The sequence below is a fragment of the Taudactylus pleione genome, unplaced genomic scaffold (genome assembly GCF_031769625.1).
Source record: "Taudactylus pleione unplaced genomic scaffold, aTauple2 ptg000218l, whole genome shotgun sequence".
Classification (NCBI taxonomy): domain Eukaryota; kingdom Metazoa; phylum Chordata; class Amphibia; order Anura; family Myobatrachidae; genus Taudactylus; species Taudactylus pleione.
The window spans coordinates 1330905-1358121 of NW_028284620.1; the positions used below are offsets into that span (position 1 = coordinate 1330905).

Here is a 27217-nt window from a genome sequence, read left to right on the forward strand (position 1 = left end):
AACCTGGAAAACATGAACTGTGTGGGGTCTTGAGGACCGAGTTTGAGAACCACTGGTTTATAGAATTGAGGTCGGAGATCAGTGCAGGCTGGATGTACCTCTCTTTGTGCATGGGGGCAATTCATGCTGTTGCCACAAAGTTGGAAGCACAAAATTCTGTAGAACACAGGTTCTCAAACTTGGTCCTCAGGACCCCACGCAGTGCATGTTTTCCAGGTCTCCTCACAGAATCACAAGTGAAATAATTACCTCCACCTGTGGATCTTTTAAAATGTTTTGGTGAGTAATGAATAGATCTGTGCAACTGCTAAGTTACCTGGAAAACGTGAACTGTTTGGGGTCCTGAGGACTGAGTTTGAAAACCACTGCTGTAGAATGTCACTGTGCGCTGTAGCATTAAAATTTCCCTTCACTGGAAGTTAGGGTTCAGGGGTAAACCATGAAAAACAGGCCCAGACTATTATTCTTCCGCATCAAACTTTACAAATGGTAGTACACATTCCGGCAGGAAGCATTCTACTGGCATCCGCCAAACCCAGATTCATCCGTCAGACTGCCAGGTGGGGAAGCATGATTCGCCACTTCAGGAAAGCACTTAAACTGCTCCAGAGTCCAATAGCGGTGTGGTCTGCAACACTTCAGTCAACATTTGGCATTGCACATTGGTGATGTGAAATTCATATGCAGCTACTTGGCCATGGAAACCCAATCCATCAGGCTCCCAAGACACAGTTGTTCTGCGGACATTGCTTACAGAGGCAGTTTGGAATTTGGCAGCAAGGACAGACTTTTATTATGCACTCAGCAGTTCTCATCTGTGAGCTTGTGTGGTTACCACTTCACGGCTGAGCTGTTGCTGCTTGTAGTTGTTTCCACTTTACAATAACAGCACTTACAGCTGACCAGGGCAGCTCTAGCAGGACAGAAATGTGATGAACTTATTTCTTGGAAAGGTGGAATTTCAAGACATTGAAAGTCACTGAGCACTTTAGTACGCCCAGTTCCACTCCTAATGTATGACTATGGAAATTGCAGCATGGCTGTATGCCTGGTTTTATGCTGTTCGCAATGGGTGTGGCTGAAATGTCCAAACACACTAATTAGGATGGATGACGTTCAGTGACGTGTGGACGGTGCGATGAGGTCAATGGCTGGGGAGGCACACATGTATAAAACACAGTTTTTATATCAAAGCTCTGGAGCATGACAGGGAGTATGACAGGGGAGGCCCTGCACCAATAACCGAAGAACAAGAGTTACATTCAAAGTAAAGAAATCAGATCCTTTAATAATGTTAACATTTCACTGGGTCACAGGCTGTCAAACAATTGCTACACAATAGGTAACTGGGCAACACACTAATAGATCTACAACACACAAGCAAAGCATAGCTGTGGCTATTACATTGAGACCCATGGCCTGAAATATCTGAAAAGAATTTGCCTGCCACATCCCTGTCTGCTCTTTGCCATATTATATGGGCTTTGTAACATTGTGTTGTTGTGAGATGATTATCACATAAGAATAAATCAGGAAGGATCTGGGAGGATTATGCGAAAGAAAGGCAAGCAATTTCTGAGTACTGCAAGCTGACTTAATAACACATCCGCAGACACTAGATAAGGCAAGCAGGTTCTATTAATCACTCGCCTGGTGTGGTCTCATCATTTGCAACCACGCCATGCTGTGCGTTCCCTGACATGGGCGCAAACAATGCAAACGTTCAGAAACGCCCACTGGGCCGCTGCGAGAAGATAATCTTCCAGGAGCCACCAATCCGAGAGGAACCTCCTGCTCCTGCAAAGTTTAGAAAACATGACTGTCATCATCAATGACACAACATTTTTGGATGAAGCACAAACTAATTTCCTGATCACCAGTTGAACATGGAACTTGCCCATTTTTCATACTTTTCAAAAAGAAATATATGTGAAGCTTTTCTGATAGTATTTGATTCTAGCCAATAATTCAACAAACTGCGTCACTTCATTATGTAAATGGAGTATTGGTCATACAATATATACAGGATATGCTTCCCTACAGTGTGCTATTATAAAACATCAATATAAAATATGTAAACATTGCTAAATAGGGGTGTTGAGGAGTTGGTTGGGGTATTATCCTCTCAGGGAGGAAGAGGCCTTTATGTTGCGAGGTTTTAGTGAGGGTTTTCGTTTGTCTTTGACGCGGGAGATCTCTGTGGACTGTAAGAGAAATCTGAAATAGGCGCATGACCATACGGAAGTTGTGAGATGTAAGGTGGAAGTGGAAGTTAGGTTGGGGCGCATGTGCATGTGTGTATCGCCTTTAGGGATAGCGCAGAAGAAGGAACCAGGTAAGTTTAGGCTGATACAGCACCTCTCTTACCCGGATGGGGTGTCGGTCAATGATGCATTAGATCCGTCGGATTGCAGCGTCGTTTACCAATCTTTCGAACAGACCCTGGAAATGGTACAACATTTCAGGAGGAGTGCCCTATTAGCTAAGGTGGATATCGAGTCCGCCTTCAGGCTGTTGCCCTTTCACCCCAAGTCCTTAAATATATGGGGTTTAAGGTTGCAGGGTTCCATTACGTAGACAGATGTCTGCCGATGGGCTGTTCCATTTCGTGTTCTTTCTTCGAGTATTTTAGTTCCTTTTTGCAGTGGTGTGTCCAGGCGGTTACAGGACATACTGGTGTGTCCCACTGCCTGGATGATTTTCTATTAGTGGGGCCAGCAGATACCCAGGTTTGCGAGGATTTACTTTTTCCCCTGCAGGCGTTGTTTGCCATTATGCTTGCTAGAATTATGCCGCTTGCCTATGGAGAAGGTGTGGTGTTTGGGGGGGGTTTTAGAAGCATTTGTTTTGGCAAAAAAGGTTTAGCTGAAACAGCTGCAGTTGCTGTTGGACCTCCTCAATTTCGTGTGTAGAGTTATACCTATTGATCGGGTTTTCTGTAGACGGCTGGAGAGAGCCACAGCAGGGGTTAGGAAGCTGAACCATCTTATAAGCATATCGTAGGATCTGAGAGAGGATCTGTGCATTTGGATGGTGTTTCTGTGCAAATTTAACGCGTTTGGATATGGCTCCCGGCATTGGTCGACAATTCCGAACTCCAACTGTTTAGAGATGCGTCCGGTTCTTTCTGTTTCAGAGCATTTTTGGAAAGAGAGTGGTGCGTGGAACATTGGGCCTGATTCGGAGCCGGACGCAATTAGCGCTCGCTCGTCCAGAAAATAGGGGTGGCTATTCAAATTAACCATTTGCTCTTTGCGGTCTGTTCACGCCTCTAGGTCTGAACGAGCGAACAAAACATGCGGTCGTTTTTTGGAAAAATACGCCCCCTGGCCGCTCGCATCCTACGTCATGTCCGCTATTTATTAGATTAATCGAGTACATCGACCAGCGTATGAACTGCTCGCTATTCTTGTGGTTGGTTTTTCCTACCACAATCTTGCGAGCAGTTCTGGCTATAAAATAACCAAGTGACGTGGTCAATGACGCTGCTGTTTTAACTATGCACTGCCATAAAACGCCCGTTTTGACCTTTAAGCACGCCTGCGTTCGGATCTCCACTCCCCGTTTTCAAGCACCTTCCCCTGTTACCACCCACATACGCCTCATCCTGTCACTCAAAATAGCAGGCATTCGCTATATAGCGAACAAACGATTTTCGGCCGCACTGACTGGTTCGCGCATGCGTATTGTAAACTGTACGCATGCGCAGAAGTGCGAACATCGCTCGGAACGAGCGTAATGCCGCTTACGAGTGGCTCTGAAGTAGGCCCATTGGCCGGATTCTTAAGGGTTCAGGGCCTAACCATGAACATGCTGCTTCTGGAGCTTTTCCCGATTGTAGTGGCGGTTGAGCTGTGGGCTAACAAGCTTTGCAATCTGTGAATCCTATTCTGGTGTGATATCTTGGGCATGGTGCATGCTCAGAAACATACAGGCAGGCGTGGACAGGCGTGGTGCATGCTGTCAATAATCAAAGGGCGGAATCAGCGCTGGCCTTGCGGTTGTTGAGGCATTTGACACTTTTATGCTTGCAAAGGAATATTGAGTTCAAGGCAAAGCACGTTCCGGGTGTTGAAAACTATATAGCGGACGCTCTTTCGTTTTCAGTAGGACAGTTTTAGTTAGCTGGCGCCTTCCTCTAGTTTGCATTGTTTATCATGTCCCGTCCATGTCTGGTAGATCATTGCGCCGGCATTGAGGGGCTCGCACTGAAGTCACTGGCCTCTAGTACCCTAAAGACCTACACGGCGGCTTGGGATGGTTGGCAGGGTTTCTTAGCTTCCAAGAAGTTGGGAGGAATGGCGGTTGATGACTGTATGTTACAGTTTGTCTGGAACTGGCATGAGAGGAGTCGTTCCAAGGCGGCGATGTCTGCAGCATTATCCGGCATCTCTTATTTTTCAATGTTGCTTGGTTTGGCAGATCCAGCCAAAACATTCGTATTGACAAAGGCGTTAAAAGGGTGGGCAAGGGAGCGTGGGCGTCTAGCACAGGTGATATGCAGAGACCCATCAATCCATCCCTATTAATGGATTTGGTGGTGGTGGTAACGGGGTAGCTTTGGGCAAGTACGAAGCTTCCCTTTTTAGTTTAGCTTTTTCATTAGCTTACTTTGGGGCTTTTAGGATCGGCGAGCTAGTTGCTGCTAATAAGACGTCCAAGCTATCAGGTTTACATTAGTTAACGTGGTAGTTAAACAGAATTTGATTTTATGTAAGATACATAGGTCCAAGACGGGCCAACTGACCAGGGGGCGATGGATTCTATTCAGGCGCATGCAGATCCTGTAATTTGCCCAGTGGCTCTTGCAGAGGGTTTTAATGATGTCCGCCCGCCAGGTGGTGCGCAGTGGCTTATACATGCTAATCTGACCCCATTGGCCAGGTTTCAGTTTACGAGGGTGTTTCACAACTGTCTTATTGCGTTGGGTTTGCCTGCGGAGCAGTTTGGGACAAATTAATTTAGGATAGGGGCAGCAACTTGCGCAGTGATGGCAGGTGCTTCCATCGACACTTTAAAGCAGTTAGGATGGTGGAAGTCATCAGCTTATAGAACCTATTAAGTTGTATAATTAGTTGTGCTCCTTGTGAGTTTGTTGGGAAACCCACTGCCTACTGCTGCTTTGGAGGTTGAAGGGCTTTTCGGCTTTGTCCTCAAAAAGAGGTTTTATGTATTTCACCTTCACCTGGGTCAGCCAACTATTGTTTCCCGGCGCCAGTGACCTCCATTCCTGGGGGTAATGGACGGACAGCCGGGCATGCAATGATTCATATGCATGCCCGGCTGTCCATCCATTACCCCCAGGAATTTCAGTCAAGTACAAAAGATGGTTATTGCCTTTGGCAAAAGACAGTTAGTACATAATAACATGTAACATTATCCACAATTGTTCCTCTCTCTTCACTGCAGATCTCTTCTGGTAACATAACGTTCAAGCTCTGTCTGGTTCGGACAGATTGTGATTTATAGAGGCATTGATCTAGACCTGTGTTTCCACCATGTTTGCTTTTCTAGTGACTCTGAACTTGTTTACTGACTATAGACCTGATTCATAGTTGTACGCTATGCTGATGTATTGCAGTTGAGCAATAATCTGCTATCTGCACATGCGTCTAAGCTGCCTTGTGCACAGGACCATAGAGAGCTGCCACGGGCTTGGGTACTGAGCAGAGAAGTTGGCCAAATCTGGAGTAGGCTTGGCCACGATCCCTCAAAAGAAAATAAAACAGTTTTCCGGCAACCACACAGGGGGCGCCGATGGCTGCACAGGAAAATGGGGGTGCCAACAGCCACATAGGTGGAGGTGCTGGCGGCCACACAGGAGGACATTTATTCCCCACTGCTGTTAGAAAGCAGTGAGCTCCTGCAATCTCCTTGCTCTGCAACACATGGGCACTTGGACCCAGAGTCTGCAGGGAAGTTTGACTTCCAACCTGATATGCTCCTGTACATGTGACTGTAGCCATCTTAGTACTGTATAGAATGAAACGGTGAGAGACAGAAGACTCCTGCTTAACTCCATGTGAGACCTCAGTGCTTCCCTGCATCACTACCCGTTTACATCATACACTCAACGGCTGGTGATCTGTATAGGACCCCATTCTGCTCAAGCTTTGCTACATTACCAGTGTACATGTAAAAGCAAGTGCAGCTGTACCTGTTATCTTTCAATAAACCAACTTCACTGGTTAAGTAACTGGTATTAGCGTATAACTCTGAATTAGGCCCTATGAGCCTTTGTTGCCTGCTGCTTTCCCTGACCATGCTGTGCCTTGAATCCAGTATTGCCTGTCCTGTCCTTAGCAGCTGAAAAGTAGGACAAGTGTGAGGGCCCCAACCTGCAGATAACACCTTACATCCTTAGTCTCTGTGTGCCAAGTGAGTCAGCCCAAGCTACTACTGGTAAAGGGCGTCCACATCTTATTCCAGCTTACTTTCAGTTACCAATTATTTTTAAACAACTTCACAACATACTGTAGTTAACACTACAGAAAATGTATTACTACCCTCTCTCATTCCACTCGAAAGTTTGTCCTGCTCTACATATCCACAACATGTCTCCTAACCTCTGTACCTTTTGTTGATAGTGGAATGTGCTACTGCACAGACTCCATGCTTAAAGACTCAGGAAGGCTTCATTCCCTGATCCAAGATGGCCACGAGGTCAGTAATGTGCATGCGTGGTGCCATTTTGTTAAAGTGTAAGAGTGACATAGTGGGAGATGGATGTCTCCACTCCATCTTAACTAGTGTATCACAGTAAGTATGGCTGTGCAATATTTAAATAAACCACCCATCTGGTTAAGCAACCGGGCTGTTCCTATTGATAATGCATTCCGCTTGTGTATACATAACTCTGCCATACCACTTCACTGGTACACACTTACTTTCAACAGGTTATGGGCCCAGGCACACACAAGTAATGTACACAGGCCCCAAGCTACTGAAATCTCCACAGCAGCACACAGACACCACAGCAGTGTATCTAAAAAATTGTTCGCCCACAGTTGCCCTAAAGGAAATAACACCTATTGAAGCCTGGTCAAAGAGAAAACCAAGTGTAATACCCCTTTTCCACCAAAAACTCGGCTCCCATCCAGGACACTGACCACGGACTGAGCAAGGGTCGGAGCTGGGCTTTACCCTTTTAACACTGGCGGCTGGACCCGGGTTATTTCAGCCGTTCACACCATGACCCGGGTCTTCCGCCATTACAGTGGATGCTTGGAGAAGACGTCATCTCCGAGCGCTACTGAAGGTAGCCAATCAGGCAGACCCAGGTGCGCAGCTTCCACTACACCGTTGCCCGGGTCCGGCTCTGGTAGCAATCAGGGTTGGATTCCAGAGTCACTTGACCCGTGTTATTATTTAGGGACCCTTTTTCTCTGAGCCGCAACCTTAGTAGACCTGGCAATAACCCGTTTTATTGCGGTAGTGGAAAAGGGGTATAAGACATCTCATAACTTTTGGAAGTACAGCCTACATACGCATACCAAAACAAAGAAGACGTAAACTGGATTAAATTAAGGATGTGCAGGCTCGGATTAGTTTGGATTTTCCCACCAAGTTTGGATTTTTCCCACCAAAAATCGGTCTCAGAAATGTCCAGGAATGATCATGTTTGTCCATGAAAGATGACGTTTTGAATCTTTTTGAGTCCCGATTTTTGACGAGAAAATTCCGAACTTGGCAGGACAATCCGAACCAATCCGAGCCTGCACATCACTATTCAAAATCAATAAAGTGGGCTTTTGCCATGGAAGTTAAGGTTACAGATTGTGGAATCCAAGAACCAAAAGGCTTGCCAAATCCAGAGATGTGGCATTCAAAGAAGCTGGAGGTGTATCTGAGCCAGAGACTACCACAGAAAAGATCTTCTGCAAGATCAAACATCAGCAAACTACCTAGAAGATATGATGAGGAATTTGCAAATATTGCAATATATGAGCATCTAGATATCCAGGAGCCAAAGTCAAGATTGGTGTGAAAGGAAATCCAAGATAGGCAAAGCGACTTTTTTAAGATTAAGTATTCACAAGTGTGAAACACATCAAGAATCGTAGCAACTCTGAGTTCACGAATCTAGAGACTGTTGTTATGGCCCATGCTGTGACTGTTGCTGATAAATCTACCAAGAACGGACTATTGCTGATAGATCTACCCCAAAGTTCCTTACGCTTACCTCTTGCCCTCTTCTCATCTGTCTACATCTCCAACTTCATCTCCCTCCACACTCCATTCCTTCCCCTCCGTGCAGCTGATGATCGCCACCTCTCCTCCCCTCTGATAACCACCTCTCACTTCCAAATTAAACATTACCCCTGTGCTACTCCCCACCTATGGATAGACTCTCCCCTAGCCTTCAATGTCAAGCACTCTCTGAAAAGACTACCATACAGCTGCCTGATTTCTCCCCACTGCCCACTCCACACCCATACCCTCTTTGTGTCCCCCATGTACCCCGATTCTGATTTCTTCCCTTTAGAATGTAAGGTTTTGCGAAAATAGTTCCTTGCTCATGTTTCCTCATTCCCCTCTCTTCCCCCTTAATTCCTTCTCTACCTGTTCTCCTGTCTTCCTTCTACTTACTGAAATCCTTTTAGTTGATTTCTGTAAAGTTATACTTGTGTTTTGTTATTCTTTTTGTATTACTACCAGTGGCGGCTCCAGAGGTGCGGCTGCAGACCAGTCCAAAAATCAAATAGGGGAGCCACACAAACTGTCACCCCAAACACTGCAAATCATCACTGGCTGGACCAGTGGCGTAACTAGAGCAAGGCGAGGAGGCACGTGCCCTGGGCACCAAGGCAGGCCCAGCAGAGGGGGCACTGCCACCCCCCCACCACCACCACCACCATTGCACCCGGACTGAAGACTGAACGAGCAGGCAAGTGTGCCTTCGGGTGCTGCTGGGGATGACTGTAGGGAGAGCTGCAACAGAAGCACGCAGCCCCTCCCAGGCAGTCTTCTCATTCCATCTATACTGACTGAGAGCTGCCGCCAGAGGGCGATGGTGTGAGGGGGGAGGGGGGTCGTGACTTTCAATTGTCAGCGATATTTTTACTTGGCTGCATTTGTGTGAAAGGTGTGTGTATCTGTGTCAGTGTGCGTGTGTGTCAGTGTGTGTCTGTCAGTGTGTCTGTATCAGTGTGTGTGTGTAACTGTGTCAGTGTGTGTCTGTATCAGTGTATCTGTGTCCGTGTGTGTGTGTCTGTCAGTGTGTGTGTGTATCAGTGTGTGTGTGTGTATCTGTGTCAGTGTGTGTGTATCTGTGATGGTGTGCTGAGAGACGACACGGGGAGGCAATGGTGTGGCTGTGAGACGACACAGAGGGGGGGGAGGTTATGGTATGGCTGAGAGATGACTCAGGAGGGAGCTGATGGTGTTGCTGAGAGATGACCCAGTGGGAGGAGGTGACGGTGTTGCTGAGAGACGACGCAGGGGGGAGGCTATAGTGTGGTTGGGAGACGACGCAGGGAGGGAGGTGATAATGTGCTGTGAGACGACGCAGGGGGGAGGCAATGGTGTGCTGAGAGACGACGCAAGGGCGTAGGTGGTGGTGTGGCTGAGAGACGATGCAGGGTGGAGGTGATGTTGTGCTGAGAGACAACACAGGGAGGGAGGTGATGGTTTGCTGCGAGATGATGCAAGGGGGAGATTGTGTGGCTGAGAGAGGGAAGGAAGTTACACAGGGAGAAGGAGTCTGGTTGAACCGCTGTTGTATGATGATGACCTTGTTAATATTCCTACACAAACAGGCATCTTCCGGACGATGTGACCTACAGTACATGAATATTGAATACCAACTGAAGACACCGTCATCCCAGGGAAGATACATCTCTTCAGAGGTCCCACATTGTGAGAAACCACTGTATAGGTAAGGTGCATATGGAATGGAAAAGAATGTTCCCAAAGTGACGAGAAATGGGTGGCGTGTCATGTTGGCACACCCCATTTTCAGTGACTATGCTCATTTGCTAAGTGACCACACCCCTTCGGTATGTGACCATGCCCAATCTTTGCTGCACGCCTCTGGCGCGCACCATTTCTATTCATGCGAGGAGGGAGGGATGGCCCCATCTCTGGAGCCGCCACTGATTACTACTAGTTGACTTTGTAATTGACCTTGTAATTCTACGTGTATTAAGCTGTGGCATTGTGCTACAGTCTATGTAATCATGTATACTACAGTATGTTGTACAATCACTCAATACGGTGCTGCAGAAATTTGTGGCATCATATAAATAAATAGTCATAATATTAATAATAATAATAATAATAAAAGCGACTCACTTAGCAATGCATGCATCATATTTTACTTAAACTTTCATAATAATTACACTTCATCAGGCCCAAAGAATCAGTAAGGGGCCATTACTGAATTAGTGACTTTACAAACTTGGAGCCAAGAGGTCTGTAGGAAGCCACATAAACATTTGACAACAAAAAAAAGGTCACTGTTCGCTTTATATTCCTTGAGCAATAAATTATATGAAACTATGAGTAATTGTTGTGGTATCTACTCTGGGAAATCTGCTCAATTACAGCATCATTACAGACACTGGGCTCCTTTATACAAGTGAAGTCATGCTACTTGATATTTTTATTTTTAAGAATTTAACCTTTCAAGACATAATGTACTATTGGGCTTTTGCTGATCAATATCATCTGTACCGGCAAATGCACAAATTTACAAGTTTATAAACAATAAGTATATGAAATAACCGATAAATGTATAACCCTCATTTTGTTCTTCTTGAGGCTTTTTGAGGGCGTTTTTCTTACATCTCGTGATCTGGGGACTTCTGAAGTGTTTTTAAAAAATTCCAAATGCATAACTTTTATTTTGTACTTCTTATGTTTATTGTTGTGGTTGTTTTTTTTTTTTTGTTTCCATCTGGTGATCTAGGGAGTTCTGAAATGTTATTAAAAGTTCCAATGCATTTACTAAACATACATGTTGTAATATGGCAACCAACCAGGGGCGGATTTACCTACAGCTGAAAGATTCCTGGTGGGCCAATTGGTGTGTGGGGCCACTTGTCACCTGTGGCCCCGCCCCCCTTAGCACGTCACCCACTCAAGGCTTAGTGCGGTGCGTCACAGTATGGGGAACATAACACCACTTAGAAGTCAGCAGCCCCTACGCCCAGAGTCTCCCCTTCAGTTTGTGCAGGGTTGCAGCAGTGCAGCTCCCATTAGGAATGTAGGATGGGGCTATGCCTGTTATGTTTTTTATTTCATTTTTAAAATCTTTTATTTTCTCCCCCTTTTCTTATGTATCAATCCCGGTGGTGCAGGCTTGCAGCATTGTTTAGTAGCGACTGACACAGTTAAAACAGTTAAAGTCGCATTTTAATATTTTAGCATTACTGGTACCGGCAACCTAGCTTCCATGTATGCAGTGTCGACACTGTAATATGTATTTCCTCTCTTCACATAATAATAGGGGGCTCTGAATCTGTATCTTACCTTGGGCCATAATTGCCTACTTTTGAAAAAGCATTTCAGGGAGAATGTGAAAGCACCACCTATGAGTGCACGGTAAAGTGGGCGTGTACTGCTACATCTGAGAGGCATGCTATAAAATTGACTTACATCCAAATGTAAATGAGCCCCAAAGCAGTTAGTAAGATCTATTTGTTGATGAAAACACACTGATACCTATCAGATAATGCATGTAGCCATAAGAATCATTGTGTCTCAAACCAATTAAGGGAAATTATCCTAATTATCCACTTTGAATGTATATATCTCTGTTTTTCCCCCTATAACAGTTTCATAATGAGGGTAAGGTGCAATCAGGGAGATTGCAGGACTATTCAGGGAGACAGGGAGATTGCTACAATTACAGGGAGTCTTCTGTTTTTTTATGTAACAGCTTCATAATGGGGGTAAGGTGCAATCAGGGAGATTACTAGTCTCCCTGAAAATCAGGGAGAGTTGGCAAGTATGCCTTGGGCCCTGTGGGGTCTTAGGGCCTGATTCAGAGCCGGACGCTATTTGCGCTCGCTCGTTCAGAAAAAAGGGGTGGCTATTCAAATGAACCGTTCCATCTTTGCGGTCTGTTCACGCCTCTAGGTCGAGAGTACAAAACATGCGGTCGTTTTTTGGAAAACTACGCCCCCTGGCCGCTCGCATCCTACGTCATGTCCGCTATTTATTAGATTAATCGAGTACATCGACCAGCGTATGAACTGCTCGCTATTCTTGTGGTTGGTTTTTCCTACCGCAATCTTGCGAGCAGTTCTGACTATAAAATAACCCAGTGACTTGGTCAATGACGCTGCTGTATTAATTATTCACACCCTTAAAACGCCCGTTTTGACCTTTAAGCACGCCTGCGTTCTGATCTCCACTCCCCGTTTTCAAGCACCTTCCCCTGTTACCACCCACATACGCCTCCTACTGTCACTCAAAATAGCAGGCATTCGCTATTTAGCGAACAAACGATTTTCGGCCGCACTGACTGGTTCGCATGCGTATTACGATCCGTATGCATGCGCAGTTGTGCAAATATCGCTCGGAACGAACAAGCGGCCACTTACGAGCGGCTCTGAATCAGGCCCTTAATCCGGCTCTGTCGTATTTATGCTGATTTATTTGAGTTTTGGTGGGACTCTGAAGTACCAGTGTGTTTAGCTGCTGTAATTTGCGCACCAAATGATACCATACTTTTGTATATAAGCAGTACACTACTAATTGGAAAGTTTGTGAATACCTCTTTGTCAATCACTAGAAGTTCCACATCAGATTTGCATACAAATGAAATTAGTCTCTCGTTGGTGACAAGACCAATATCCTGCCAAAAGAGAGAGAAAAATAAGAGATCCCACTCATCACAATGATATCACATAACCAGACAACTCATTCTTCTTGCCTCATCCATTGGTCAGGTATCATGCATCTTACAGTATGTAAAACCTCTATCACTCCCTCAAGGCCTAAAGTTTGGTAGTTGTGAAACAACAAGCCTAGTCTGGGAGTGGAAACCTGCGTCAGAAGGCACAGACTCTGGTCGTGGTACGCCCACAAAAATTTGGGGGAACCCGTCACTGCCCATTCCCCGCCCTCAAATGGCTGCAGCCTGCAGTCCAGCCACCATTGGACTTGTACGCAAACTATCGGGTTTGCATACAAATCTGAAACAGGCCGCAAAATGCTTGCCAATGAGGTGATTGTAGGGGTGGGCATGTATTGTTAGATATACTTCACGAGGAAGTGTACCTAACCCATAGCTTAAGATAGAAAAACATATCTAAGTGCACAATACACCCTAAGGGGATATTCTATAAAAAAATTTACTTGAAGAATTTTGTAAAACATGCGAGTCCTATTTGAACAAAATGTATTGTATTTTTGTTTTTTATGTGGACAGTAATTTAAAAAATTTTTTTTTTTTTTAGTGTTTAAAAATGTGTTGGTGTTCACCTAAACTAGTGGTGCTCAGTATTATTTTAGCTAGGTCCTCCCATGTCAGTATACTGTACAATTGTTCTGGGGCTAAAACAAAGTAAGTGGCTCACAGTACATATATGGTACTGTACTTAGAGTTTGACACTTGAGGCTTGACTCAGAGTTGTGACTATATGATATTCAGCAGCTATGTATGCGCCAGGGCCTGCATTGTCACTCTGAGCAACTATGGGTGTTACTGAGCATCACCAAGGGTGTTCACACATAAGTGTTCCTTGGTGTTGTATAGCTGGAATTGCAGGCTATCTAGAGATGAGCATCTGATATCTAATGGATCTCTTGCACCAATGATAGGGCTGGTACAAGTCTACGGGCGGGACGTACTAAGCATCGCATCCGCAATGCGGTACATCCCGTCTCTTTTCTGGTACATACCACGGTTGATTAATGCGGTATATACTTAGAAATCCGATTTCATTCGCAAAGGACAGCTCTCCCTATAAGGGCTGTCCTTTGCAATACACTCGGATAGAGGGACTTCCGGGTTTAACACCCAGAAGTCCCTCTGGCATCCTACTGCGCATGCGCAGAAGGATGCTCGCGCCGTGGAGGGAGATAGGAGGGATCGGATTGAATTGCTCTCGGGTGGTGTCCCAAAATAAGCCCATAGGCATCGCATTCCAGTGCTTAGTACATATGGGAAATGCGATAAAACCCCTGAAAACTGCATTTTCGGGGTTTTACCGTATTTTCCACTTTAGTACATCCCGCCCATAGTGTTAGTGGCTACTTTCACAAGTGGATTGATGTGGAAGGTGCAGTGGGGCCAACTCTGAAAGTGGGCGGGCATCCGCATATTTTTCTGAGCAGGCAAAGCTGCCCTTGGTGTCCAGACCGGAATGGAATTGAAATGCCGGCAGTTCAAATCCCGACAGCGGATGCCCGACAAGATCAAGATCCTGACAGAGGCAGGTAAGTACCCTAGCCTTCCATGTCCCCCCCTAAACCTCCCTTAGTGATGCCTAACCCTAATCACCCCCTAGTGCCTAACTCTAACCTCCCCCCCTAGTGCCTAACCCTAACCCCCCTTACTGCTCCCTAAACCAAACTTGCCCAGGGGGTGCCTAACCCTAACCTCTCCCTGGCGGTGCCTAACCCTAACCCTCTCCCCTAGGGGTGCCTAACCCTAATCTCCACCCCACTAACCTAACCCCAACCCCGCTAGACTCCCTGATCCTAAACCCTCCCCCCCCACACACCCCCGCAGCTAACGATAAGGGCGCGCCGGACTTACCTTTGTACAGGATGTCGTTCTCTGCGTTCTGGCGTCGGGATTATGATAGGCGCCGTTATTCAACGCCTATCATAAATCCATAGCCGGCATTCCGCTACAGGTGCTGCACTAAAGATCTGAACCACACCAATTGTGCCGCATTAGCATACATTTTAATGTACTGTACAAGACTTAAAATTGCTTTCAAATTGTGTGCATTTTTATATATTATGAGGAAGATAATTTACTAAAGTTTATAAAAATTCAAAGTGGAGGTGTTTCCCATAGCAATCAATCAGATTATAACTATCATTTCTCTATTACATACTAGAAGATGATACACAGAATCTGATTGGTTGCTATGGGAAATGCCACCACTTGTCTGCTTTAGAAGCTTAAGTAAATCTACCCTCATTACTTACAGCTAAAGTATCCATTTAAGCCTCTGACATAATTGTTGGTCTTTATATAAAAAAACCCTATGACATTTAATTATTTAAAAAAAAAATTATAATTACATGACTTTCTAGAAATAGTAGTTGACTTTTCACTGCCAGCGCTCAGCTTTGTCTCTGGTTGGAACCATCAGATTGAGCTCTATTTATTAACATTATTTTTACTAAAATAAAGTGAGAAAGGGTGTTTTCACACCCTTTTCACATTATTTTAGTATCACCTACAGTCACTAAAGGGCAATTGGAGTAGAATTCGTAAAATTCTACTCCAACCCTTAAGTATCACTTATTTTTAGTAAGCAGATCGCATTTCCCATAATTGTAATGGGAAATGTGATCTGACCAAACTTACTAAAAATAAAACGCCTGAAGGTGGCGTTTATCCAGGGTCTCCCCCAGTTAACAGACTCCTGCTCTGCTCTGACGGGGAGAGCAGAGCCGGCCCCAGTGATCAGCTGTGTGGTCTAAACAGACCGCAAGCTGATGCACTGCAAAAAAAAAAGTTTAAAAAAGAAAAGTAAAAAAAAAAAAAAACAAACTTAAAAATATATCTGGGAAAGCCTTGTGATAATAACGCCACCTGGAGGTGGCGTTATCCAGGGTCTCCCCCGGTTACTGGACTCCTGCCCTGCTCTAACGGAGAGAGCAGAGCCGGGAGTCGATACCAGTAATCAGCTGTGTGGTCTATACAGACCGCAAGCTGATTACTGTAAAAAAATGAAAAAAAAATTGTCAAAAATTTTTGTTACTTACCTGACTCCAGGGACCGGTGATCGGGGCTCCAGTGATGTCCTCCCTCCGGTCAGCTGGTCTCCCATGCTGCACTGCGGCCCGGTCGTCACCTGACAGGGTCCCAATGCAGTATGAGATCTCAGCTGACCGGAAGATATGGAGGACATCACCGGAGCCCGGATCATGCAGGTAAGTGTAATTAATGGAGAGTGGGGGTTGCAGAGGTCGTGGGAGGGGTCCGTGATTGCAGGGGCGGGACTTAGCAACAGGGCGGGGCTTAGCGCCGGGGGAGGGGTGTAGCAGCGGCGGCCGGTCGGTGCATGCGCGGGGCACTTGTCACGGTATTTTTTTTGTGAAAATACCATGACTAGTGTGCTGAGGGGCTTCGCAGGGACAGAGCTTTATCGCAAGCGGTAATATCACACTACAATCTCCATTACCAATGCAAATTGTAGTAAATAGAGCCCTGTGTGTGTACACATAGACGGCAGATTACCAAGTACAATAGGTGCTATAGCTGTCGCCCACACAGTCAGAGTGACACCAACACATTCTTACTTGTTAAATAAAAAACTAAAAGGTAAATACATTCATATTTACCCCAACAAAATCTCCTTCTTCAACTTCGTATAATGTATTAGAAGATGTACTTTTTTTCTTTGAACTTGAGTCTGCAATGACTGCTGCTAAACTTCCAGATAAGATGATATAACATTCACATGGTATATGACCTTGTTTAATAACTAAGGTTTTTGATTCATACCTGCAAAATATAAACAATATATCATGCCATCAGTGTAATTATACATGATTTGGTCCTTTTATGTGGCCGCGTTTCATAAGTTACAGTCCTCAGCACTTCTACTCTATAGATAAAGAAATGCCACCTGCAGAAAAACAAATTACATAACTACAAGTGCAGTTGCCTAAGCTCTATTTATCCTGTGGAGCTGCCTCATTGCTGCTTGAAAAATCAAAGTGCAGCCAGATTGTGGGGATCTCTGGGAAATGTTTTCTTGTGGCTCCTGGACCCTCTATGCTGCTTACAAATCATGTCAAATGCAATACCTCCAACAACAAAGCAACATCTACTAGCATGAGACTATCTGGCAGTGTCCTTATAGATCAAACAATGTGTCACACATCGGGGTTCTTAGCCTCATGTACCCCTCCGCTGCTGACATATTGCAGTCATTTTCACTTCTTGGTTGCCTGCAGTATATTCCGCAGCAGCATCTCTGATCCTACAGAACGTCCAGTAACATGGGTATGGCCATATTGGATCAGGTGAGCCAGTTTCATCCAATCGGAGTGCAGCTACAGAGGTCACATGACTGGTCAGCCTATGAATATTCAGAGTGCCCTAAACCTCTCACTTGCACTTGCTCTGGCTCAGTGCCAGTTCAATTTATCTTCAAGGAGTTCCTGAGCCAGAAGCTTGTTTCCACCTGTTCCCAATTCATTTCAGCAACTCAGGCTATAGTCTCCAGCTCACTGATGTCTGAACTATGCACACTTCATTGTGCACTTCAGTTCATACATGCCTACTCTCCCGGGAATTGCAGGAGGCTCACGATGTTTTGGGTAACCCCCCAGAAGAGTAGGCATATCTCCCGCATCCCGCCCACTTCCTAGTGAAGTGGGCAAGATGGGGAGATTTTACATGGAATATTTGGGTCCGTAGGGAAGGGGCGTCATTTAGCCCCGCAAACCTAACCCCCCCCCGCAGGCTAAACCTAACCTCCCCCCATGCAGCATAAACCTAACCGTCCCCTCTAGTGCCTAACCCTAACCCTCCCCCTAACCCCACTTTTGCATTGTGAGCACCAGCATCCCAACATCAGGATTTACACTACATCCCCTTCAGTGTATCTGACTTTTCTAGCTTCCAGCATTCTCCACACTGAGCTCAGGGCTTCCCTGCATCTCCTATTTCTCCTGTACCAGCCTGCAGTACTTGTTACACTCTGCAAGTGTGCCTTCCATTATGCACTTTTAATACTGTGTTCAGCGCAGTGGCGTAAGTTCATCCCAGACGCCCGGAGGCAAGTTATAATTTGGTGACCCCCCCCCAGCAGCAGCTGATGGTGTGACATGGAGTTCTCCACTAGTGTATGGTGACTTCTCAGGTGCCGGGAAGGGGTGCCATGTATTGGGCGGCCGTGGTGGTACTCTCCGGGTACATAGTTACTAAGTGGGGTGAATATGTTGTGGACAATGGAGGAGGTGCCCCTTCAGAGCTGAAGCCCGGCGGCAAGCGCCTCCATTGTCTCCCATAGTTCTGCCCCTGGCTCAGCGCTACTCCATTACTAGTTGTATGTTTAATCTCCAGTCACCACTGCTACAAGTCCTGTCCTCAGCGTAACTCGATGTACAAGCAATGTGCTCCATCTCCAGTCATCACTGCCATCAGTTCTCTACCATTATGTGCTGCTACAGTAGCTCTAGATTGGGAGGGGCTGCCAGGTTGGTGCAGCTGAAGTCGGCGGAGCGGGCGTGTCAGCGCGATTGCATCATTGCAGCCCCACCCCCCCACTTTATAATGCTGATATTACCGGCGTTACAAAGCAGAGATGGGGCTACGATGAAGCGATGCAGCGCGAATCACGTCATTGCCCCCCGAACCGCCCACTTTCACGTGCAGCTCAGGGGGTCACAAGAGGCCGGTGGACAATGCGGGGGACTTGCCAACTCTTGCGGGGTTCCAGGAGCGGAACCTTGATTTTCGGGGGCTCCCGACAGTGCCGGGAGAGTAGGCAAGTATGATACTATCCTGAGTGGCTATGACTGCTCTCATACTTCAGGGTGCTGCTACCATCCGCAGTTACCTGTGTGCAGTACCTGACTCTACCAGTAGTCCTCACTCATTACACATACATCTCTAATGTGTAATACATGGACTGATCCTATCCTATTGTGTTGCTGACATGTCACCTGTTCCTGTACTTCTTGTGTTCTGGGCATCAGTAGTATTGTTACCACAGGCAGGTAGCATACATCCTCAACCCAGTAATATTCTAGACCTTCCTGCTCTATGAGCCTGATTCAGCAGTACACACAAGTGCACAGCTGATCGCAGACTCACAATTATCGGGAATCTGTGTGTGCGCAGGACCCATTCTGCAAGTATGCAGAATGGATCCTGCATAGTCGCACGCAGACCCTTGAATGCCTCTGCCTGATTGACAGTGGGGGCGGGGGCGGCTGGTGTTCCTGGAAACTGGGGCATGTCTGCCCCATTTCCGGGAGTGGCCAGCCCATGATCTATGTTGATCAACTTGCAAGCCGGGCAGCCTGAATAAGCTGAGCCATCCACCATCGCGACCATCGACCACCGATGGTGGTGATGGTGATCCCAGCCTGCGACCTCTGTCATACACCTGGATATACAGTTGATTTATATCCAAATGTAAATAAACCCCAAAGAAGTTAGGAAGATCTACTCGTTGATGAAAATACACTGATACTTTGCTAGAGTCTTCAGGGAGTCAGGGAGATTGCTGCTATATCAGGGAGTTCCCCTGACAATCAGGGAGAGATGGCAAGAATGCCTGAAGGTGATACGATTGGATTGTGGAGAAACATCATTCGTTCACCTAATTCACTCACTTCAGTTCTAGCCAGATCTGCCATGTGGCCGGAATTGGCATGAAATACCGCCGGCCGCGGTTCGATTCCCGGCAGCGGCAGCCCGACATCAGCAGAGATCCCGGCAGCGGAAGCCTGACAGCGCTGGAAATCCCGATCGTGGATAGGTGAGTATCTACTAACCTAACCCCCCTAACCCTAACCCTCCTTAGGGGTGCCTAACCCTAACCTCCCCCCCAAGTGCCTAACCCTAACCACCCCCTTCCCCGCTGCCTAAACCTAAGTCCCCCGGGGAGGTGCCTAACCCTAAGTTCCCCCCGGGGTGCCTAACCCTAACCCTCCCTCCCCGTAGCCTAACCCAAACCCTCCCAGGGGGGTGCCTAACCCTAAGGTTCCCCCCAGAGCCCTAAACCTAACCCTCCCCCCCCCCCCCCGCGGCTGTTTGCTCGCGGCGCCCGGCATCAATATGAACGGGATGCCGGGCGCCGGTCTCCCGGCGTCGGGAAAATGCCGGGCGTCTACATTTCACCCTTGCCGGGATATGACAGTCGGGAAGCCGGCTGCCGGTATTTAGGCAGTCAGCTTCCCGATTGCATACCAGGTGGCCTTAGCCCAGAGCCCAAGACAAATCTGAAAACTGACACAATGGGCCTGATTCAGAGATGGGAATAGAGTAAGAAAGAGCAGGTAAAGGTGCCCATACATTAGATGATTTATGTGAGCGATTGAACAATAATGAGATTGTTAAATCGTTCATAAATCATTTGCAAATCGCTTGCAAATAGTTTGTAAAAATATCTTAAACGACCAGCGATGCGCATGCCCACTGGCCGTTTAGACATCTATCATCGTGCAAACATGCTGGACAATCTGACGATATTCTTAGGTTCAGCATGTTTGCAGATGATTGATAAGCCTTCACTGAACGACTGCTCGTTCAGTGTAGGCTCATCACAGACTGACAAACGACTGCACGATTACAATGTCGTAATCGTGCAGTAGTTTTCAGCTCGTCTAGCGGACGGGGAACCTTAACTGTGCATCTTGGTAAAACCATGCTGCTTCAGGTGGAGCAGATGCAGGTGGAGCAGATGTAAAATGTGCAGAGAGATTAGATTTGGGAGGAGTGTGTCCAGACTGAAATCAAAATTGCATTGTAAAAATTATAGAAGAGCAGTTCAATGGAATCCGAACCCGCCCGAACATCAGGAATCCGAGTCAACCCGAGTGGCGGCTCGGATTCCACTTTGAGGCATAATGTCATCCTTGCAGCATTGGATTCTCGTGGGTTTTACATTATATATAAGGTGTCGCGGACGGAACTCGTCACCATTTCCATGTCAGAGATGCTGCTGTATGTTGTGCTTTACTCTGTATAGGCTGTGCTGTGTCCAGATTCACAAGTGGCTGTGCTGCTTAGTCAATTTGTATATGGAGTGCATGCTGCTGTATGCTGTGCTGTACTCTGCTGTATAGGCTGTGCTGTGTCCATCAGTAAAGACATTCACGTGCATATATAAGCCCTGTGGCTCCACGCAGTTTGAATAGAGCTGTGACATCAAAAAGTAAAAAAAAAAAAATTAAATAATTGTATTGTTTGTACTGTTTGGTGCACTTTATTCACATGCATATACAGTATAAGCCCCGTGGCTCCAGTCCATGCAGGAATAGAGCTGCGACATAAGAATAATTAATAACTGCATTGTTTGTACTGTTTGGTGTGCTTTGTTCACGTGCATTTATAAGCCCCGTGGCTCCAGTCCATGCAGGAATAGAGCTGTGACATCAAAAAAATAAAATAAATAATTGTATGGTTTCTACTGTTTGAGGCGATTTGTTCACATGCACATAAGCCCTGCTCATGATTTTTCGGGTTACCCCCCACACCCCCAAAAGAGTAGGCAGATCTCCTGCATCCCGCCCACTTCCTAGTGAAGTGGGTAGGTTGGGGAGATTTTCCAAGAAATTTGTGGGTCCATAGGGAGGTGGGGTTAAATGCCGTGAATCATGTCATTTAGCCATGTCCCCTTTGCACGGATCTGTGAATAGCAGGCTTTTCCTGTAAAGAGGATGGGGCCTAATGACAGCTAAAGTCTGGCCCTGCCCCCCCGAAGCTGAGAGCAGCATCTCCTATCCGGCTGTTCCCGGAAAAGATTCCTAAAAAGTCAGTAAGTATGGTGTGATGGTGTCCAGTATCGGCTACAAAGGTGGGGCTGCAGCGCAGTCCAAAATTCAAATAAGAGAGCCACACCAACTGCCACCCCAAACACTGTCAAATATCGCCAGCCGGAACTCATTGGCAGTTGGTGTGGCTCCCCTATTTGAATTTTGGACTGCGCTGGAGCCACCACTGATGTTGTCCATGGCCCATGTCCAGCTGTTTGAATTATATTTTTGCATTTCTCAGGTGGCAAAAAAAAACTCATGTAGGAAGTAGATCTGCTCTAATGTGCCAGGTCTGCTGCATTTCATAGTCCAAATACTTACTCTTGGTAGATGACATGCCTGCATAGCTCTAACTGCATCTGGTCTGGGAGGCCCTGAAATGCTCTATTCTTCTTCATACAATACTGAATCTATAAAGATAAGAACGCATTTATATTAATTATGTAATACCCCCATATGTGATGGGGAACTCGTATATATGGGGTTATTACCCCTCACACATTACCAGCTAAATTTTTTTATTTATATATAGGTATATGTACATTCAGCCACATAGACTCCTATCATTTGGGGCAGGTGAACTTTTGCTGACCCCACTCCCCCTGATGCCTACTGGGCATGTGCAGCCCAGGGGGAGAGTTTGTCCTCCGGCCAGCATCCCCTTAGGCCGGGAAAAAGCCCCTTCATTTATTGGTGGCCTGGGTGGCCAGGCAGAAAACGCCAGGGGTGATATGTTACCAGGACCCCTTGTCCACTGAGGAGAGTCGGAACAGGCCCAGTAAGGCGGGCAAAGGAGGACAGATCTATAAAACACAGGGGGTCATTCAGACCCGCTCGCGAGCGCAGGATGCCCGCAAGCGGGTTGATGTTCCCCCACTGCGCATGCGCGAGACCCAGCGAGCGACGGGCTCTCCTTCACTCCGGGTCTCGCACCAAAGGGGGCGTGCTGTCGATGTTGATTGACAGCACGCCTCCTTTGGTGGGCGTGCCGGGGGCTTGCCTGCCAGACGGCTGAAGCCGGCCCCACTGACATCACTAGTCATGTCAGTGGGAGTGATTTTGGCTCTGATAGAGCCAAAATCACTCCAGGGCTAGCGGCAGCGAGACCCTACTGCAGGGTCTCCGTCGCAAGCCCGATGGTCGCGATGGTCAAGACCATCGCGACCATCATCATGGACGCTCGCATATGCTGTGGGTGGTCACCCACAGCTATGCGAGCGGCCAGGAGGCCGCTCCATTTTCATGGAGGAGGGCCCTGATTCAGAGCGAGCGCTCTGGTCAGAGCGTTCGGCTCTGAATCAGGCCCACAGTTCCCCGGAGGGCTAGCTGATGGGTTTTTTTTCCTTTGGAATGGATTGTGCTGCCGCACCGAGACGAGGGTGCATTAGATATATCGCCATTGAGGATTATTGTTACCGGGCCCCACGCCGGCAAGAAGACCCTGACTGGACTTGCCTGTCCGATACACTAGTTGGTGCCCACCACAGACAGTTATTTACCTGCGACCGACTGGAACAGACTAAATGGTCCTGATGCGCTGCCCGCAGTGAAGTACCTGCCATTGCTGAGAAGACAGCTGCAAGGACTCCTTGGGAGAATTGATGGTCCCTGGAAGAAGACCTCCTCACCTAGCATCAGCTGCCTAGTCCAGTGCCCGCGGACCAGAGGAAAATGTAATGCCAATGATGCTGATTATACTAATAGAGTGCATTATTTCACTGTCTCACTTAAGCTAATGTTTACCTCAGTCTACTGTTGGCTATTGGTGTCAATTAATTGGTTAAAAGTAGAGATGAGCGGTTCGGATTCTGTGGAATCTGAACCGCTCCGAACATAGGGTATCCGAGTCCACCCGAACCCTGTTCGGGTGTTCCCTGCCTGACTCGCATCCTGGTTCTGGGCTTAACCGCGGCCTCCTGATGTCAGATTCTCGCGAGAGATTCTGACGTCAGGGCTCCTCTAGTGTAGGGCAGATAGCGGTCTGCCCTACACAGACACAAACACACAGCAGCCAGCGGCAACTGTGTGTTTGAAATTGCAGCCAATGAGAGTCAGACAGACTCTCATTGGCTGCTGCACGGAGGGAGCCGGTTGGAGCTCACTCAAGAGCTCCGTCTTGTGGCTCCCTCCACGCGTAATACAGCAGAGCAGAGCAGATGGCGGCAGGCGGGGATTCAGGTAAGTTTTATTATATGTGTGTTTGTTAGGGGGTGCTACTGGGGGCACTGCTACTGGGGGGCATACTACTATTGGGGGCCTGCTAATGGGGGCACTACTACTGGGTGCCTGCTATGGGGGGCATACTACAGGGGGGCATGCTAATGGGGGCACTGCTACTGGGGGGCATACTACTAGTACTGGGGGCATGCTAATGGGGGCACTACTACTGGGGGGCATGCTACTGGGGGGCATGCTACTGGGGGCACTGCTACTGGGGGGCATGCTAATGGGGGCACTGCTACTGGGGAGCATACTACTACTGGGGGCATGCTAATGGGGGCACTACTACTGAGTGCCTGCTATGGGGGGCATACTACTGGGGGGCATGCTAATGGGGGCAATACTACTACTGGGGTCATACTACTACTGGGGGCCTGCTAATGGGGGCACTACTACTGGGGGCTAGCTAATGGGGGCACTACTACTGGGGGGCATACTACTACTTTGCTGGCATTACCCTATAGAAGCCTTTGGGCTTCTACCGGATCGCACTGGTATGAGGGATCCGATCGGATCCCTCCCAGCATGCCCTGCGGCCGCCGCGCCACTCTGCGCATGTGCAGATGGACTCCCGGGTCATAAACCCGGAAGTACACGGGGCGGTGCGGATCGCAAAGGACAGCTCTTATTGGAAGAGCTGTCCTTTGCTGTACTGATCGCATATATTAGTGCATATGCGATCAGTACGAATGCAGTGTCTGGTGGTAAGTACTGCACTATGTTAGAGCATCCCACCCTCTTTCATAAGCATTGGTCCACATTAACTACACTATAGAGATTTTGTTAACAATATGGGGTCAATTTACTAAGCTGTGTTAGGAGATAAAGTGAACGGTGATAAGGTACCAGCCAATCAGCTCCTAACTGCCATGTCACAGGCTGTGTTTGAAAAATGGCAGTTAGGAGCTGATTGGCTGGTACCTTATCTCCGTTCACTTTATCTCCTAACAAAGCTTAATAAATTGACCCCTATATTATTAAAACCAGCATCCATTGTTTTTGACTTGTACAGCAATAAAAATAAAGCATAAAGGGGCCTATTCATCAACACTAAAATAAAATTTTTAAGGACATTTCCTTAATTACCGTTATTTTAGTATTCATGAAGACACTGAACATAGGAGATATCACCGATATCTCCTGGTTAAGTCCACCTGCGTTAATTTCCACACTCCCCATAAATTAGTATGGGGATATAGAAATTAGTCTAATCATCAAATTCTGAAAATTATGTATTTTCGGAATTTTATGGAGTTACTATACGCCACTGTGAGGTGGCATACAGCGGGTTACACTTACCTGCTGTCAGCTGGGCATGTCCTCTGCCGGCTCCCTCCGTCACTCTGGTTGCTTCTCAGGCTCCGTCTGCTGTGCTGACACTGTGGGCCTGATTCAGAGCCGGACGCTATTTGCGCTCGCTCATTCAGAAAAAGGGGCCGGCTATTTAAATTGAGCGCTCGCTCTTTGCGGTCTGTTGACGCCTCTATGTCTGAGCGAGCGAACAAAACATGCGCTCGCTATTTTGTAAAGACACCCCCTGGCCGCTCGCATCATACATCATCTCCGCTATTTATTAGATTAATCGAGTACATCGAAAGGCGTCTGAACTGCTCGCAGTGCTTGTGGTTGGATTTTCCTACCGCAATCATGCGAACAGTTCAGGCTAAGAAACAACCAAGTGACGTGGTCGATGACGCTGCTTTGTTAATTATGCACACCCTTAAAACGCCCGTTTTGACCGTTTGGCACGCCTGCGTTCGGATCTCCACTCCCCGATTTCAAGCACCTTCCCCTGTTACCACCCACAAACGCCTCATCCTGTCACTCAAATTAGCAGGCACTCGCTATTTTGCGAACACACGTTTTCCGACCGCACTGACTGGTTGGCGCATGCGCATTACGACCCATACGCATGCGCAGATGTGCGAACATCGCTCGGAGCGAACGAGCGGCTGCTTACGAGCAGCTCTGAATCAGGCCCTGTGTTCTCTCGGCAGAACACAGTAAAGTTTAGAAAAAAAATAAATAAATTTTCTAAACTTTAGTGTGCTCTGCCGGGAGAACATACTGTCAGCACAGCAGACGGAGGCGGCTGCAGCGGCTAGGTATGTGGGGGACAGGGAGGGGGGGGTGAGCAGAGGGGGGACAGAATTACCGCAGCTGTAGGCAGTGTTGTGCATGTGCTGTTTTTACGGATGTAACAGCGCATGCGCAGCACTGATTACAGCTGTGGTAAGATAGAGTCGGCAGGGCAAAGTATCTATTTTTCGAAAACTGTCATCGCAACACTGACAGCTTTTCGGAATAGATACTTATGGAGAGGAGGAATGATGAATTCCTCCGTTAATTACCTCCCGAGAATTTTATTTGTTAATGAATAGGCCCCAAATTGTGTTATGTATAATTCATTCATACCAATCAATTATATGTCCGCTGTCATACTAGTGAAATCTGACATCTGATTGGTAATTATGCGATCTCAAATAAACCTGAATGTAGTTTTATTTACTTGTGAACAGAAGATTACAGATGCTAAACACTCTGCGCCTCCCTCCCTGCTGGTTGTTTATACAAGGCAGGTGTGTCAGATCAGGAGCACAAGTCAGGTGATTAGAAGTACAATTTATTGAGTTAGCTTAATCACGAATGACATGCATGAGTAATTGAAGCACAGCATTAGCTTTCATAATAGTAAATCCATACTACTAGAACAAACATAAGGCTATTATTCTACCTGTCTGAGGATTTCCTGCGTTCTTTCTTTTGGACGAAAAGATAACAGGAGTTTTAGTTTTTCAAAATCCTTCCTCTGCAATAACAAAAAAGAAACAAAACAGCTAATATAATGATCTATTTTGTCACTACATTGCACATAAGTAAACAAGCATAACTACAACAAATCCGCAACTAGGGGAGGGCTAGGGGGGGTACATGCCCGGGCGTCGGATTTAAGGGAGCACTGGGGGCACAGCTGTAGCTAGGATGGTACCAGCCTCCTCCACCTGTGTATGCGCCTTGTCTGCCGGAATGTATAATAGTAGCGGCGCACCCAGCTCTTTCTTATACATTACAGCGGGCAGTGCTGCAGCTGCCTGCCCCTGAGCTCGGACACGCTCTCCATCTTGACTTCCGCTGGGCATAGGAGCCATTCCGTGGCTGCTACTGGGCACAGCCGCACAACATCAAAAGGTACACACCTGGGGGGGGAGGAACGATGAGAAGGAGGAAGGATGATGAGGGGAAATGATGATGAGGAGGAATGAGGTGGAGGGGCTCTACCATGGCATAAGTGTATAAGCGGCTCTACTGTGGTGTAATGTGTATATGGGGCTCTACTGTGTGGCGTAACGTGTATAAGGGGTACTAC

At 47.1% G+C, this 27217-nt stretch overlaps 1 pseudogene across 1 annotated transcript in view; it reads right to left on the bottom strand.

Moving 5' to 3' along the window:
* LOC148517348 (uncharacterized) overlaps nucleotides 1-27217 on the bottom strand; it is a 165208-nt pseudogene that overhangs the window by 125868 nt on the left and 12123 nt on the right. Inside the window, exons 4-7 of the transcript XR_015879298.1 lie at nucleotides 26585-26659; nucleotides 21952-22040; nucleotides 16477-16639; nucleotides 12722-12802 (exon numbers count right to left, since the gene is read on the bottom strand). The product of XR_015879298.1 is annotated as an uncharacterized LOC148517348 (transcript). The remainder of the gene's footprint in view (nucleotides 1-12721; nucleotides 12803-16476; nucleotides 16640-21951; nucleotides 22041-26584; nucleotides 26660-27217) is intronic.